Consider the following 13,960-nt stretch of genomic DNA (forward strand, 5'->3'; position numbering starts at 1 on the left):
TTTCAATATTATTTTGTGGTGTGTCCAGTTGGGGAATATTGGAGATGTTCTCTTGAGTGAAGACACTGGTGAAGAAGTTGTTAAGTTCTGTTGCTGTTTCTTGGTCAGTTTTTGTTGTGGACCCGTTCTCTCTGGTCATTGGCGGTATTCCCTCCTTCATTGATGTTTTAGATTTTACATAATGTCAGAAACTTTTTGGGTTATTCTTGCTTTCCACTGCTATCTTTCTCTCATAGTCCTTGTTTGCCTTTCTTTTGATTGTATTGGTATTGTCCCTCTCTTTTACATATTCTACGTGATTTGTCCATGCTTTGTTTCCCAGGTATCTATACCATGCTCTTTTTTTTTTTTTTTGACAGCATTTATTACTCTTTCGTCTATCCACAGCTTCCTGTTCTTCCCTGGCTTGTTTTTGCTCACCGGTATGTTTTTTCCTATACTTGAAGATATTTTTCCGCAAAAATGTTTCAGGATTCAGTAACTGTTCTTTCCCAAAGAATCTCTTGCCAGTTTATTTCTGTGATGTCATCCTACTTCATTTGCTGGTAGTTACCTCGGAAATATGCAGGCTTGTTATTCAGGACCGAGGTACATGGTTCGTTGATTTTTATTCCGAATAACAGTTGCACATGATCACTTTTTCCTAGTGGATGATTGTATTTGATGTTGTCGACCACATCCTCACTGTTGGTTAATATAAGATCTAAAATGTTCGGTCTACTTTCACGTGCTGATAAATAAAGTTGTCCTGAATACAGTCTAGACATTTACTTGTGTTTGGGTTTGAGGCTTCAGTTGTTATCTCATTATCCCAGTTGATATTCGGGTATTTGAAATCGCCCATAATTATGAATGGTTGGTTATTCAGCACAATTTTGTCAATCAATTTGTAGTGCCTAGGTGTAGAGGTTAGCTTACACTCAACTGTATTTCTAGCATCTTTAAATAGATTTTTTTTCTATTATGCATTTTAAATAAAAGACTAGACATTCCAATGTGGTCTAGACTACTTGCATGCAAATTGCATGATGATGTTAATGAAATGTTTAGTCACGTAGCTTTATAAATAAATCGTAGTAGAACTTCTGTTTGCTAAGTATGTAAGCCTATTACAGCCTACAAATGTACACGTATACGTGTAGGTAGTACGTTACGTTATATTTAGTGTACACACGCTAGCTGGTTATGACCGTGACCTTACAACGGGGTCACCTGAAAGTGCCCGGATTACATTGCAACTAACCGACGTATGTAAGTATTTTTCTTCGAATGTTTGATGATTTCTCTCTCCACAGGCACCTGATCAAGAAACGGTCAGTACATTAGTGATAATTAAGATTTTTAGGAATTGCTGATCAGAGTATTAAATGTGTGTATGGTGAGTTACTTCACAAAAAGGGGATCGAAGCTGCAGGCATGAAGCGTGCTGGTCCGTGACGCAGCCATGATGTTTCGATGAAACGGCATTGGATTTTTCGAACTGAAGGTATATTGAAGTATATCACAAGATAATTGATAATGTGGAATTAGTACATAGGGTATGTTAAGGAAGATAGCTAATCAAAATGACATGACACCTTGAACTGCTAGACTTGGAAAGGAAGATAAATTGGGCTCCAGCTCGGCCCTTCTGCTAGACCTAGCTCAAGATTGTGTATCACGTTGTAAAGAATGCGGCACATTTCCCTCCTATTTAAGTTATTTTTGTCCATAAGGAAATTTGAAATAATAAGTGAGACGTGTTTTATCAGATGGTGTCACTGACATAAAGAAATTTATAGATTTAAAGGAACTTTCACGCTGTAGGACTAGCCATATGATATGCACCTTTGCTAGGCTGTGACAACGGTCAAAGTTATGATTACCACGCCACTTGTTCATACTTAATGAGGTTGGATTACTTATTACAGTTACATGCTGGTGTTCGGTTACATTTAACACATTAAAACGCCTCCGTACTTTCCTGAAAAAATGGCCAGCCACATTCACGTTTTTGTTTACTAAATGTTGGCCTGCATGTTTGGAACATGTGGTCCGCCATATTGGAATACATTGACCGAGAAACTGACCAATCAGATCCTAGCATATTATCCATGCTCATCAACATGGGCTCGTGGGTTCAGGTAGATATGACCATCACATTGTTTGTAAATACCATTATGACAAATGTTAATAACACCCCCCCCCCCCCCCCAACTTAAACCTGTCAAGTCTCCTGGATTCTAGAGACGACTGCCAATTTAAATGAAATGTACAAAGCTCCAGACTTATTATTAAATATTAAAATCTCCATTTTCATGATTTTGCTCCACTAATGATTTGTATCGTGATAATTGAAAATTTGTAGTTATCTCCCTTGGCCATTATTGGCGTAAACAATCTGGCTGACAAGGCTACTTCAGCTGCCTATATAAAGCTGCCTGTTGGAGTTCTTTCAAATCCAAATTATCTTAATTCAGGAACGTTTTGCGGGAAACAGACAAAAATATGTCTTTTCAAAAGTTTTGTAACAGTATGTAGAATCTAGAGAGACTCAAATATTCTGAAAATACATGTACGACATTCACAAAAGCAAATATGACTACTATACCATGGAATACAGCTTCTCATATATCGTGATATGTATCAATCGTATCGTGACCCTTGTATCGCGATATGAATTGTGTCATTAGCTACCTTGTGATGCACAGCTCTTATCATGAGAAATATTTTGATGGAAAAAATAGTCTTCAAGAATGCTTTTCATCCTGATTTCTGCCTTGATAACACCAAAGTACGAATTTCGAAGAAACTTTGTTTTTTTGTTAGAATGGAGGAGAGAATCGATGAGGAGATGTTCTAATAATTCAGACATTTTTTCTCAATGTTTTCATATATAAAAAATTAAATTCATGAATTTGCTATAGATGTGTAAAAAGAAAATGTATAAACAGTCAACACTCACTTCTAAACTCAGTAAACTGTGATTTAAATTCTCTTGTTTCACTGTTTAGGTTGAATTTGGAAGGCCGGGAGGCAATCTAACAAGTAATAGTTTGAATAACAAAATCAATCACAACTGTAGAATTAAGCATGGGTCTTATCTTTTATAGCAAAGTAACCATTCATATTTATATGCACATGTATTCATAATAATATCTAAATATTACAATCACCTTTGAACATTGCTCTAATTATTACATATAACACATATGCATGCAGCATTGCTATCTTTTTATTATCACACCAATTGGCACTAGTAAATCCAAGTAGTTCTCCATTGCTATCGTTAATTAAAATCAATATCATGGTCACTCATGTACTATATGGCACTAAAAAGTCTATGAAATTTTAAACTACTCAAATTAATGCTATGCTTCTTTAGTTCTATTACGGTAAAACCATAACAGCACCTATCAGATAATAAAACACAAATTATTTCAAATGCTGTCACAAAACTGGCACTTGAAAAGTCAAAGTTAATAAAACCACACAGAATTGGTATCCGCATCTTCAAACAGTTCCTCAGATTCTTTTAAGTTTTCAAGTTTAAGTGATCCCAATGCATATATGTTAAAAAGTCCTCCGGCTCTGCAAGGTCTTTATAAAATGAGTTGACATCATCAATCATCATGAGGGATTTCAGAACTTTCTGTGACAATCTATTGTAGGGTCTGTCTTAAATTTGCAAAAAGCTTGAGAAACCTCTCTCATAATCGGGAAAAACATGGAATGAAATGTTTCAATGACTGCAGACTGACAGCTAAAAATGATTTGGATTAAGCTTTTTCTCCTGCAAGTATTAAAATTAATCACTCACAATGTCAGTTAAATTTTGACTGCTTGTGACAAAAAAAAAAAAAAAATAGGCATGCTGATCATGACTGATTCATATTTTAGTACATGATTTCTAACCATAACAGGTTAGTAATTATAACATTTTTACCTGTGAAATATCGAAAATAATACATTCATTCTATAAAAGTGATCTAGCGAAAAATATCACTTTAGATGTTTTTCATTACTGAAACTAGAAGTAAAATTAATCAATCACAATATCAGTTAAATCGGTTACAATAATCGTTCGGTTTCACTCGTGCTACGCACTTGTGAAAAATATCAAAATATTTGCCACACTCATGAAATAATATATTGGTATTACTGATCATGAAGACACTGTTAGATATCCTCTATATATCTTAATTATTTTATCATAACTTTGTTGAATCACATGTGTTAGCTATCGCATTTTGACCAGGTATTTCAGCATCTTTTACTATCATGTTGTAGGAAAAATCTCATCCTGATTGGTTCCATATGTGGTTCCCAATGTGGCCAATGAAATGGCTTTTATTCAGTTTATGTAATAAGTTGTTCACTCCTACGTTTTTGCACCATGACTTCTGATTTTATTGAAGAACACAAAAATGGAGTTAAATTTTGATAGAAATTATGAAAAAACATCAAATTTTATGTAACTTCATAGACATCTTTTACAACTGGGAAGATATATTTTATGATATTTGCTTGGGCCGAGACAATACACCGGTGCACCGGTGGATCTCAATCTCTTTCACTATGATACCAATATCTATCCAAATGCAATTTTACAATACCTATATCGATCCTGTGTCTTGCTCTTGTTGTTTGTTTAATACATAAATGCATTTTCTTCGGAAAGACTTGAATTCAAATTAAAAGACATTTGTGAAAAACGAAAGTGTTATCAATTTCCGGGAAAACCGGAGCGCTACTCTGAAAGTGAAAGCAGTTAAATGATTGGTTGAGGCTGGCTGAAGTAGGCCAATCAGAAAGCGTTTGATAAAAACTCATTCACAACAAACCAAACATCTTGGCGAACAACTTGCAATTGGTAGCTTTGAAATCCCCTCTCGGATCAAAATCTGATATATGGAAAACGTTTGGCCTTCCAGTGTTTGAAAATGATGATTAAACTTGCATTTACTACAAAAGGTACTTTGTTTTTTATTGAAACAAATAATGTATAAATTATAATGTTGAAATATGGTTTCTCTATTTATCGCAATATGTATCGGATCGTAGCTTCTAGTATCGGATCGGGGCATAACTGTACCGTCCCAGCCCTAATGTTTGCCTGGTAGTACTCATGATCAACTGGAAGCTTGTTAAAGTGTTTTATCATAATCAGGATTACTCTTGTAATACATTTCTCTATACATATAAATAGTTACAGTTGACTACTTATACAAGATGTATAATCTGTACCTAACAATGTATGTAAAATATATATCATACCCATATATCATATTGAGACTAAAAATGCCCCAGGCCTGCAACACGATATTAATGTTTCAGATTTTAATCTGAAAAAGGCCAATATTATATGAATGGGGAGCCATTTTATATATGGACTGCCACAGGGGTAAGCTGATATGAAGAGTTGCCAGCTGTCTTTAAAAGTAAGGTACCAGGTATACTTACCAGGGTTTGCTCTGGTTATGATATTTATGAATTTGGTGTTAAACCATTTTCCAGATTAAATGGGGTCGAACCTCAGTTGATAAAATGCTTCACAGAAATTCTCTATATTTCAAAGAGTATATGGGGAGAGTTTAAACTCCGATTCTTTCTGACTTATGATATCTTTTGAATCATTACAGATGTTTTCCCCACAGTGAAACATTTGTGTGTCGTATCATGTGTGTTTGATTGTTATATATCAGATCGAGATTGCACTAAAAATAGATTTACCCCGAAGCACCTGGACATATATACTGGCTATGCGTATAATGGTGTGCTGTATATATATTATTGTTGTAACAGTATTTTGCATTATACACAGAGCAATGCAATAAATTAGATCAATAGTGCAATAATTATATAATCAATCTAGTTCAACTGGTATATATATATATATGTTCAATCCAGGACACCAAGATCGAGGGCCAGTGTTAAAAATCATGGAAATGTAACCATTTTTGACACAGATTCTGTACTATCTGCACTGTATTAAAAGTCTTATACTAACGTCATCTCCCTTCTTCGATTAGCTTAGTAAACTCTAATTACTGCATTAAAATTAGCGTAAATGCAGTGAAGAAAGACTCAACGGAGTAGTAAGCCCAGGAATCAGTAACATGGTAACATAATCATGACTTCATCTCCAAATTGAGACATTACCCGAACGTCAACTAGACAGCTCCATTTTCAAAGGAATGATCAATGCAATTTAATGCACTATATAGAATATTTCTGTATCCCATTGCATGCATATAGTAAAAAAAAAAAAGGCATACAGATCTAGACATATTCATTATATAGTGCTAATGCGCTACAGTAAAACACGTTTTATATAATAGTACAAACACGCCTATAGCGATTTTATGGATATTGCGAACTGATTCCGATTCCCCAGCAATTCTCCCTCTTACTTCTATATAATTCTATAAGTATATTGCGAATTTCACATATTGTACTCTATAACGAACCAATTTAGCGATCCCTGTCGGCTGAAATTCCGTGTTATTTAAACACTGTAGTACAAACCCATCTTCCGAAGTCGGAAAGTCATGCCCTGGTGATCACAGCCGTGTCCCCGAGAAGCACCATAGGGCACATTCAGGGTATATATTTGTACGGCTATTGAATCTATTGAAATATTACCATGGGAGGCAACTTTTGTGCACAATGACATTCAACATTTTCATTTGTTTTACATTTGCTGCAATATATAACCTATATTCCTATTCAGGAATTGAGGATATAGTGATAGTTTGTAAAATCACCCTTAATTAGTTGCTAAATATAGAACACCAGCTCGTGTTCTGTAGGCAGCTGAATGACACTTGACAGAGCTAGAGGATGCAGAAAGGTCAGGGTATGATTTCTGACATGTACATACTAATCGGGTATCAGCATGATAGGTTAGCTGGTCAAAATCATTCTGATATTTTAACCAAAAGAATAGATCCTTGATGATCTGTATGTGACATTAAATACTGATTTGTTTCTATAGCAACCAATTCAATGCTGACCAAGGTGTTGTTTTAGAGGGACAGCATTCCTGACATTAATTGACATCAGAATGCTGAAATAGTCGAGAAGTTAGAATAATCTTAATCACTATCAGACCAATTAAAAAAAAATTTAGTTAATTGTTACTTTAAAGTGATAATATTGGTCAGTTTTTGATACATTTTCTGTGATTTAGTCAAATGTTGATATATAATATATGATCTAAAGAATTTTACAACCCCTCAATTAATGAAGTGCAGCATGAAAATGAATCCCTACAATGTTTTTTATCGAAAGGGAGAAAATCTTTATTACTTCAGGGAGTCAAAATATTTCCATGTCCCAATCTTTAAAGATAGAAATCCTGACTGTTTTTCTAGCAGCAGTCATTTATTTAATTGATGACAAAATGCACTTAAAATGATTAATCTTCCCCAGTGTTCCTTGGTGTGACAGAAAACTCTCCAACCCTCAGGATGATATTAAATATCTTTGGTTGTCTAATATTTGAGGCTCTGCTGAGGGTATCAATTTAAGAATGATATATGGCTGACTTTCGCTGTTTTCTGATCGGTCCAGATCACCTCTCCGTAAGGTCTTTACATAATGTAATGTTATAACCTGAAATGAGAGGCCGAATCTTCTCTATTTTTGACCAATTACACAAGAGTATTGTTGATCATTAGGCAGTCATTACCATGGCAGATATAAAACTTTATAAGAAAAGTTTTTGCTGTATTTTGGATACCAATCTACAAAAATATTACAGAAAAAACACTGAAATCAGCAAAAAATTCAATTTCATATATACCAATTAATCTATATACCACTCTTGTGCTGTTTTCGTTTTATTAGATGAACATTTTTTATAATGAATAAGAATGTTATCTTAATTACGTCTTGCATTGTGTTAAATTCAGAATTTATATTGCGAATTCTCCAAAAATGGTATTATATTTATAAGGTATCCTTTCATATCTATAACAAAACAGTTATTTACTTTGTTTATTAGGTAATACAAGGAATTGTTAACTTGAGAAAGGCCTTTGGGAATATAACCTTTCTCACATTAACAATTCCTTTTATTAACTCTTTCCGTTCTCATTCAAATTTCTCAGTTGAATCCCGAAAGTGACGGTGGGATGGTCCTCTGCTCTTTTGAAATCATGGCTGTCATTAATGCTGGCATCGATAAAATGATATTTAACGGCTGTGTGGTGCTTATAATGTTGGTATTTCACCATATCTTCTGCTGCACTGTATCACTCGTGTATATGCCCCCAAAAACAAAAGTAAAAACTTGAATCTGGCCGAGTCTGCCATTTTGTTGTCCATGTAAACAACTGTCAACCCAGCATAAACCAGCCGATTTCTGAGCATTAAACAAAGAATTGCGCTTACCGTTAATTGCATGAAATGTATTTAATCATTCTACTTTTAATGCTTACAATTTGTTAAATGCATATTTCGTTCATTCTTTCTCTCGTTCCCTACAATTATGACCATGCTTAACCGGCGAGTAACACGAACCTGTTTCACTCCTTAAGACGGCACAAAAAAATGAAGTCATGTTTATATAATTACGCGTGACATCCAAAGAAATCATGAAGGTATAGGAACACTTTTCTGGATGTTTCGAGACGTCATGAGTATGGAAGGCGATAAAACAAGTCAATAACTGTATGATATATCACATTCACCCCGAGTGTTGGCGATTTCTCCGTCACATCCTCGATGTGTGAGAAGTATATTTTTCTCCTATCATAGTATTCTATTTACACAAACCTATCTAGAAAGACTACTCAAGGAAGACACCAAAAATGGTCTTTACAGATCTAGACTGGTCAAGATTTTTGCACCAACCAACTGATTTGGACCTCAGCCAATTTATAATTTCATTGATATTTATATTTAATTCACTACACATGTATTATGCATTTTCATTTAAATTTTAAAATTAGGTTAAAATTTTCAGTTTACACACATCATGTTTATAATTAAATTATCATCAACCAGAATGGAAAACATTTGGTTTGAATAATGCCCTTTAAACTTTAAAGGATAAATTTTGAAGAACAACAACAACAATCCCAATGTTTTATACAACAAATACCAAACCTATATGGAAGATTACTCACTTTTTATTATATAGGTCTATAAATTAATGATTAGTTTCAGACTGAATGCAAATGAAACAAAACCAATTACAGATTCCTTTCCGAAATTTCATCAGTTAACGTTAACCAGTTTTGACGCGGGCTTATATATATCTCGGGACAGAAAGGATGGCTTTTGATGTAGTTTTTGTGAAAAGTTTTACAATCAAGATATTGAAACAATCATAAAGGGTATACTTTGAATATCAAAAGATTTGAAATAGTTTATATCAAAATGCATGTTTAGACAATCTCGAAAAAAATATATTTTAAATTGACTTTGTTTTGGATCGTATTAAAACTGTATGAAACATCTTCTGAATAAAGAGATATTTTAAAACATATTTTATTTTATTTATCGTGACGCAATATTCCACTGTTGATAAAAAATAACACTACACCTTAAGTAAATCAGCGTGTTTATACACATTAGATAATTCAGCGTGTTTATTCAGCCTACCATATGACTTAAGTTCTTCTTTCAATATGTGGTAGGTGTGAGAGTGAATGCTTCAATTGAAAGAACCCAATGCAAGCTAGTTCCGAAAATCAAAGGGTCAAAGGGAAGCAACTCTGTCTAGGAGACTCAGGTCTTTACACATTGATATTGGGGACCAATTCAAAATGACCAGTCATTGGTCACGTGCAGGTGGTCGTACATATAGGGTAGTAACACAACAGGTTTGACTGTTCAGGAATTAATATATATATGTTGTTAAAAAAATATTGAAATTTAACAAAATGTTGAGGTGATGTGATTGATGTGATTGAATTGTCGAGAAGATGTCGTATTGATGCTGTGACATCAAAACATGCTTTCTGTCATATGCCCTAGGGGATGACAGAGAAATCAAATTACACCCAAGGGGGTGACAGAGAAATCAAATTACACCTTAAAGGTGACAGAGAAATCACACTCTAGAGGGTGACAGAGAAATCCTACCCTAGGAGGTGACAGAGATATCACACCCTAGGGGGGTGACAGAGAAATCAAATTACACCCAAGGGGGTGACAGAGAAATCAAATTACACCTTAAAGGTGACAGAGAAATCACACTCTAGAGGGTGACAGAGAAATCCTACCCTAGGAGGTGACAGAGATATCACACCCTAGGGGGGTGACAGAGAAATCAAATTACACCCTGGGGGGGGGGGGGGGGGGGGGGGGGGGCTAAGAAATCATACCCTAGGTGGTGACAATGAAATCACATCCTAGGGGTTGACAATGAAATCACACCCTAAGGTTGGAAGAGAAATCATACTTATGCGAGGTGACAGAGAAATCACATCCTAAGGGGTGACAGAAAAATCATAACTTAGAATATGTGGCGACTGAGAAATCACACCCAAGGGGGTGACAGAGAAATCACACCCCAGGGGTTGAAAGACAAATCAAACCTTATGCATACCTTATGGGTGACAGAGAAATCACACAATAGGGGGTGGCAGAGAAATCACACTCTTGAGGTTGAAAGAGAAATCATACCCTAGGGATTGACAGAGAAATCACACCATAGCTTATAGGGGTTGACAGAGAAATCACACCATAGCTTATAGGGGTTGACAGAGAAATCACACTCTTGAGGTTTAAAGAGAAATCACACCCTAGGGGTTGACAGAGAAATCACACCATAGGGGGTGGCAGAGAAATAACACCCTAGAGGGTGACAATCATACCTTATGGGGTGACAGAGAAATAACACCCTAGAGGGTGACAATCATACCTTATGGGGTGACAGAGAAATCACACCCTAGAGGGTGACAATCATACCTTATGGGGTGACAGAGAAATAACACCCTAGAGGGTGACAATCATACCTTATGGGGTGACAGAGAAATCACACCCTAGAGGGTGACAATCATACCTTATGGGGTGACAGAGAAATCTCACCCTAGGGGTGACAGAGAAATTACACTCATGAGGTTAAAAGAGAAATTACAATACCTTAGGGGTTATGAAATCATACCCTAGGGGTTGACAGAGAAATCACAATGTAAGGGGTGACACCCTAGGGCTTGACGGAGAAATCACACCCTGGGGTTGACAGAGAAATCACAATGTAAGGGGTGACACCCTAGGGTTTGACGGAGAAATCATAACCTAGCGAGTCACAGAGAAATCACAAACAGATAAAATGAGAGACAAATCTTTGAATGATGGAGGAAAAATTGTTTAATACAAATAATGAGATAAAATTTCATTACCATGCCATATCATCCAATAATATGCTTAACATGATTGTGATATAATGGACCTTTTGATGAAGGTCATTGAGTTTGTCGACTTTACATACCAGCGTGATGATGTATCGACTACAGTAGTGTCGTCAGGGGTTACTATACATATATATATTCTCTGCTGTGTTTCCACGGCAAACTGTGGATATTCTATAATGAACGTTTACACGTACACATGAAGACAATACGTAATTTGCAAATCGTGGACAGGCATGGCTTTAATCATGATCAGAGCGTGTTTAACTCTGCATTCTTGTAAAAATCAATAATCAAGTTCACGGACATTCATTGTACAGATTATTAGAGAACATATTTTGATGATTTAGTTTCATGAAGTCCATATGAATATCTATTGAAAAATTCAAAGCAAGTGAATGATTAAAGCACTTCAAATTACAGTAAGAATGTGTTGAGTATACTTGCAAGCACATTTTTATATACGTTTGATTGTTTATGCCCCCCTGGGACGCAGTGGCCAAGTGGTTAATAAGGTGTCCTGACACTATATCATGCATCACTGGCCCTCCACCTCTGGGTCGCGAGTTCGAATCCCATGTGGGGCAGTGGCCTGGCACTGACTGTGTTTAGGTCGGTGGTTTTTCTCCTGTTTTTCCCCAGGTACTCCATCTTTCCTCCATCTTCAAAACCAGGCACATCCTTTTAGTTTATGCCCCCGCCATGAATGGGAAGGGAGAGGGGCATATAGTGTTACCCATGTACCATCCTATCCTGTCCTGTACCATCACGTCCCGTCCTGTCTTGTCCATATATATGCAATGTAACTTATAAAGCTAATCTCAGTGTAGCTGCTGAGGTTTTGTGGTGTCAAGTGGCAGCGAGGGCATTTGTGTCTTACAGCCATTTTCTAGTTTTTGAAATTTCTTTTAATATTGTGGAAATCATTAAACACATGTATATGTAGTTAAGTACATATTGTGAAGGTGATCCCATTTATTCATTGTGTCTTGTACGTATATACCGTATTTGACCTAATAAGGGCGCCCCTACCTTTTTTCAAGGAACTAAATCTTTGACTGAGTGTCAAAATGGTGTTCAAAAGTAATAATTCATGTGAAATATTTTGCTACTTAATGTATTCAATTTTCTTCAGCAAATTAAGTAACTGGAACACATGTTTTCGCCACATTTTGTGTATTCCTACAGGCTACTGTACAGATGACATCATTATTTGAAGATAAAGTAAAGACTTCATTCTTGTTGATAAATAACTTTTGTTCAGAACAGAAAGCTATTAAAAGACATTGTAAATCAATTATTAGGTCAAAGAAAACGATGTCTGATATGATCTGGGAAATCACCTGTTTCTATAAATAGAACACAAAAGAGTTCCATTTGAACATAAATGGTGGAACACACGTTCTCTGGTCTAAAGATCAGCTGGCATGGTTTACAAGTTAACAGGAATATTCAGGTGATGTTTAAGCTTGATATATGATAATGAATAGATATCTTCATCTGGAATATTTTTATGACTGAATATTTTATGTTTCCACAACCTTGGGTATTCTGCTATAAGGTATAGTCTGTTTCATAAAACTTCAGAATAACTAATCTTAATAAGGGCGTCCCCACTGTCAATTACCCGCGCCCTGCGCCCTTATTAGGTCAAATACGGTATGTGATAATAAATAATTTCTGGATGAAACTCCGTGTTGGGATCACTCCTCCTTTTTAACTCTATAAGATCATTATGCTTCTATATATACAAGTTGACATTGGTGTTTATTTAATTAGAAATAATTGTTTTTATGCAGGCACCTATATAATATTTCATATATTGATTATTTGTTTTAAAAAAATATAATAAAAATAAAAGGATTTAACTCGTGATTGCTGGATTTATAACCGTGGCCAGAGACATATATAGAGAGATTGGCAGCTCTCTATTTGCCCTTATGTCTACGTGGTGGCCCCTGATCATGACCTTCCCACAATCCTTTGCGGTCGCTCGGTTCAGTCTTCTCCTGACGCCATATTGGAGAAAACTTGAAAACCTGAGACACATAATTGTCGATAATTTCTATTTGAAATCATCACCAAGATCCAATGATGTGCTTTAATTTTATTAATATCGAAGTGCAGAAGTGTCATCAATATGAAATATATCACAATTTGCTGTCAAAGTGTTTGTATTTTAAGTATGAAAGTCAAGCACACCACAGGGAAGATCGGCGGGAATCTCAAATTTTCGAAACGTCCCTACAGGGTTTTTGAAAATATGGATAAATGACAACAATGTGCATGATAAACAAGACCATATCCCATAAGTATGATAGTTTTTGGATAATGTAGTAACTTTTAAATTGTAGTGGCCTAAATGAAATGATGTGCTTTTTGTGTGCGTTTAAAATCAGTCTGCGACGTTAACCGCAGGCCCGAGACCCGGGGCCTTTAAAAATATGGTCGGGCCTATAGTTTCCCCAAACCCACAGGCCTGACGGACCTATGAAATTTCAAAAAAGAAAATTTTATAAAAAAGGTAATAATTGTTCTATCTTAAACACGAAGCCATACTTTTTCATTGCGGTAAAATGGTAAAACTAAAATACGAAGTCATGGCATGTCGTCAC

General features: G+C 35.5%; 1 protein-coding gene across 1 annotated transcript in view; it reads left to right on the plus strand.

Annotated features, from left to right (window-relative positions):
- Nucleotides 1-1,204: 1,204 nt before the first annotated feature.
- Nucleotides 1,205-13,960, plus strand: part of LOC117330739 (probable nuclear hormone receptor HR3) — a 53,927-nt gene continuing 41,171 nt past the window's right edge. The window contains exon 1 of the mRNA XM_033889197.1: nucleotides 1,205-1,251. The gene's annotated coding sequence lies outside the window, so the exon portion shown is untranslated. The remainder of the gene's footprint in view (nucleotides 1,252-13,960) is intronic.

Source organism: Pecten maximus, chromosome 7 (assembly GCF_902652985.1).
Source record: "Pecten maximus chromosome 7, xPecMax1.1, whole genome shotgun sequence".
NCBI lineage: Eukaryota > Metazoa > Mollusca > Bivalvia > Pectinida > Pectinidae > Pecten > Pecten maximus.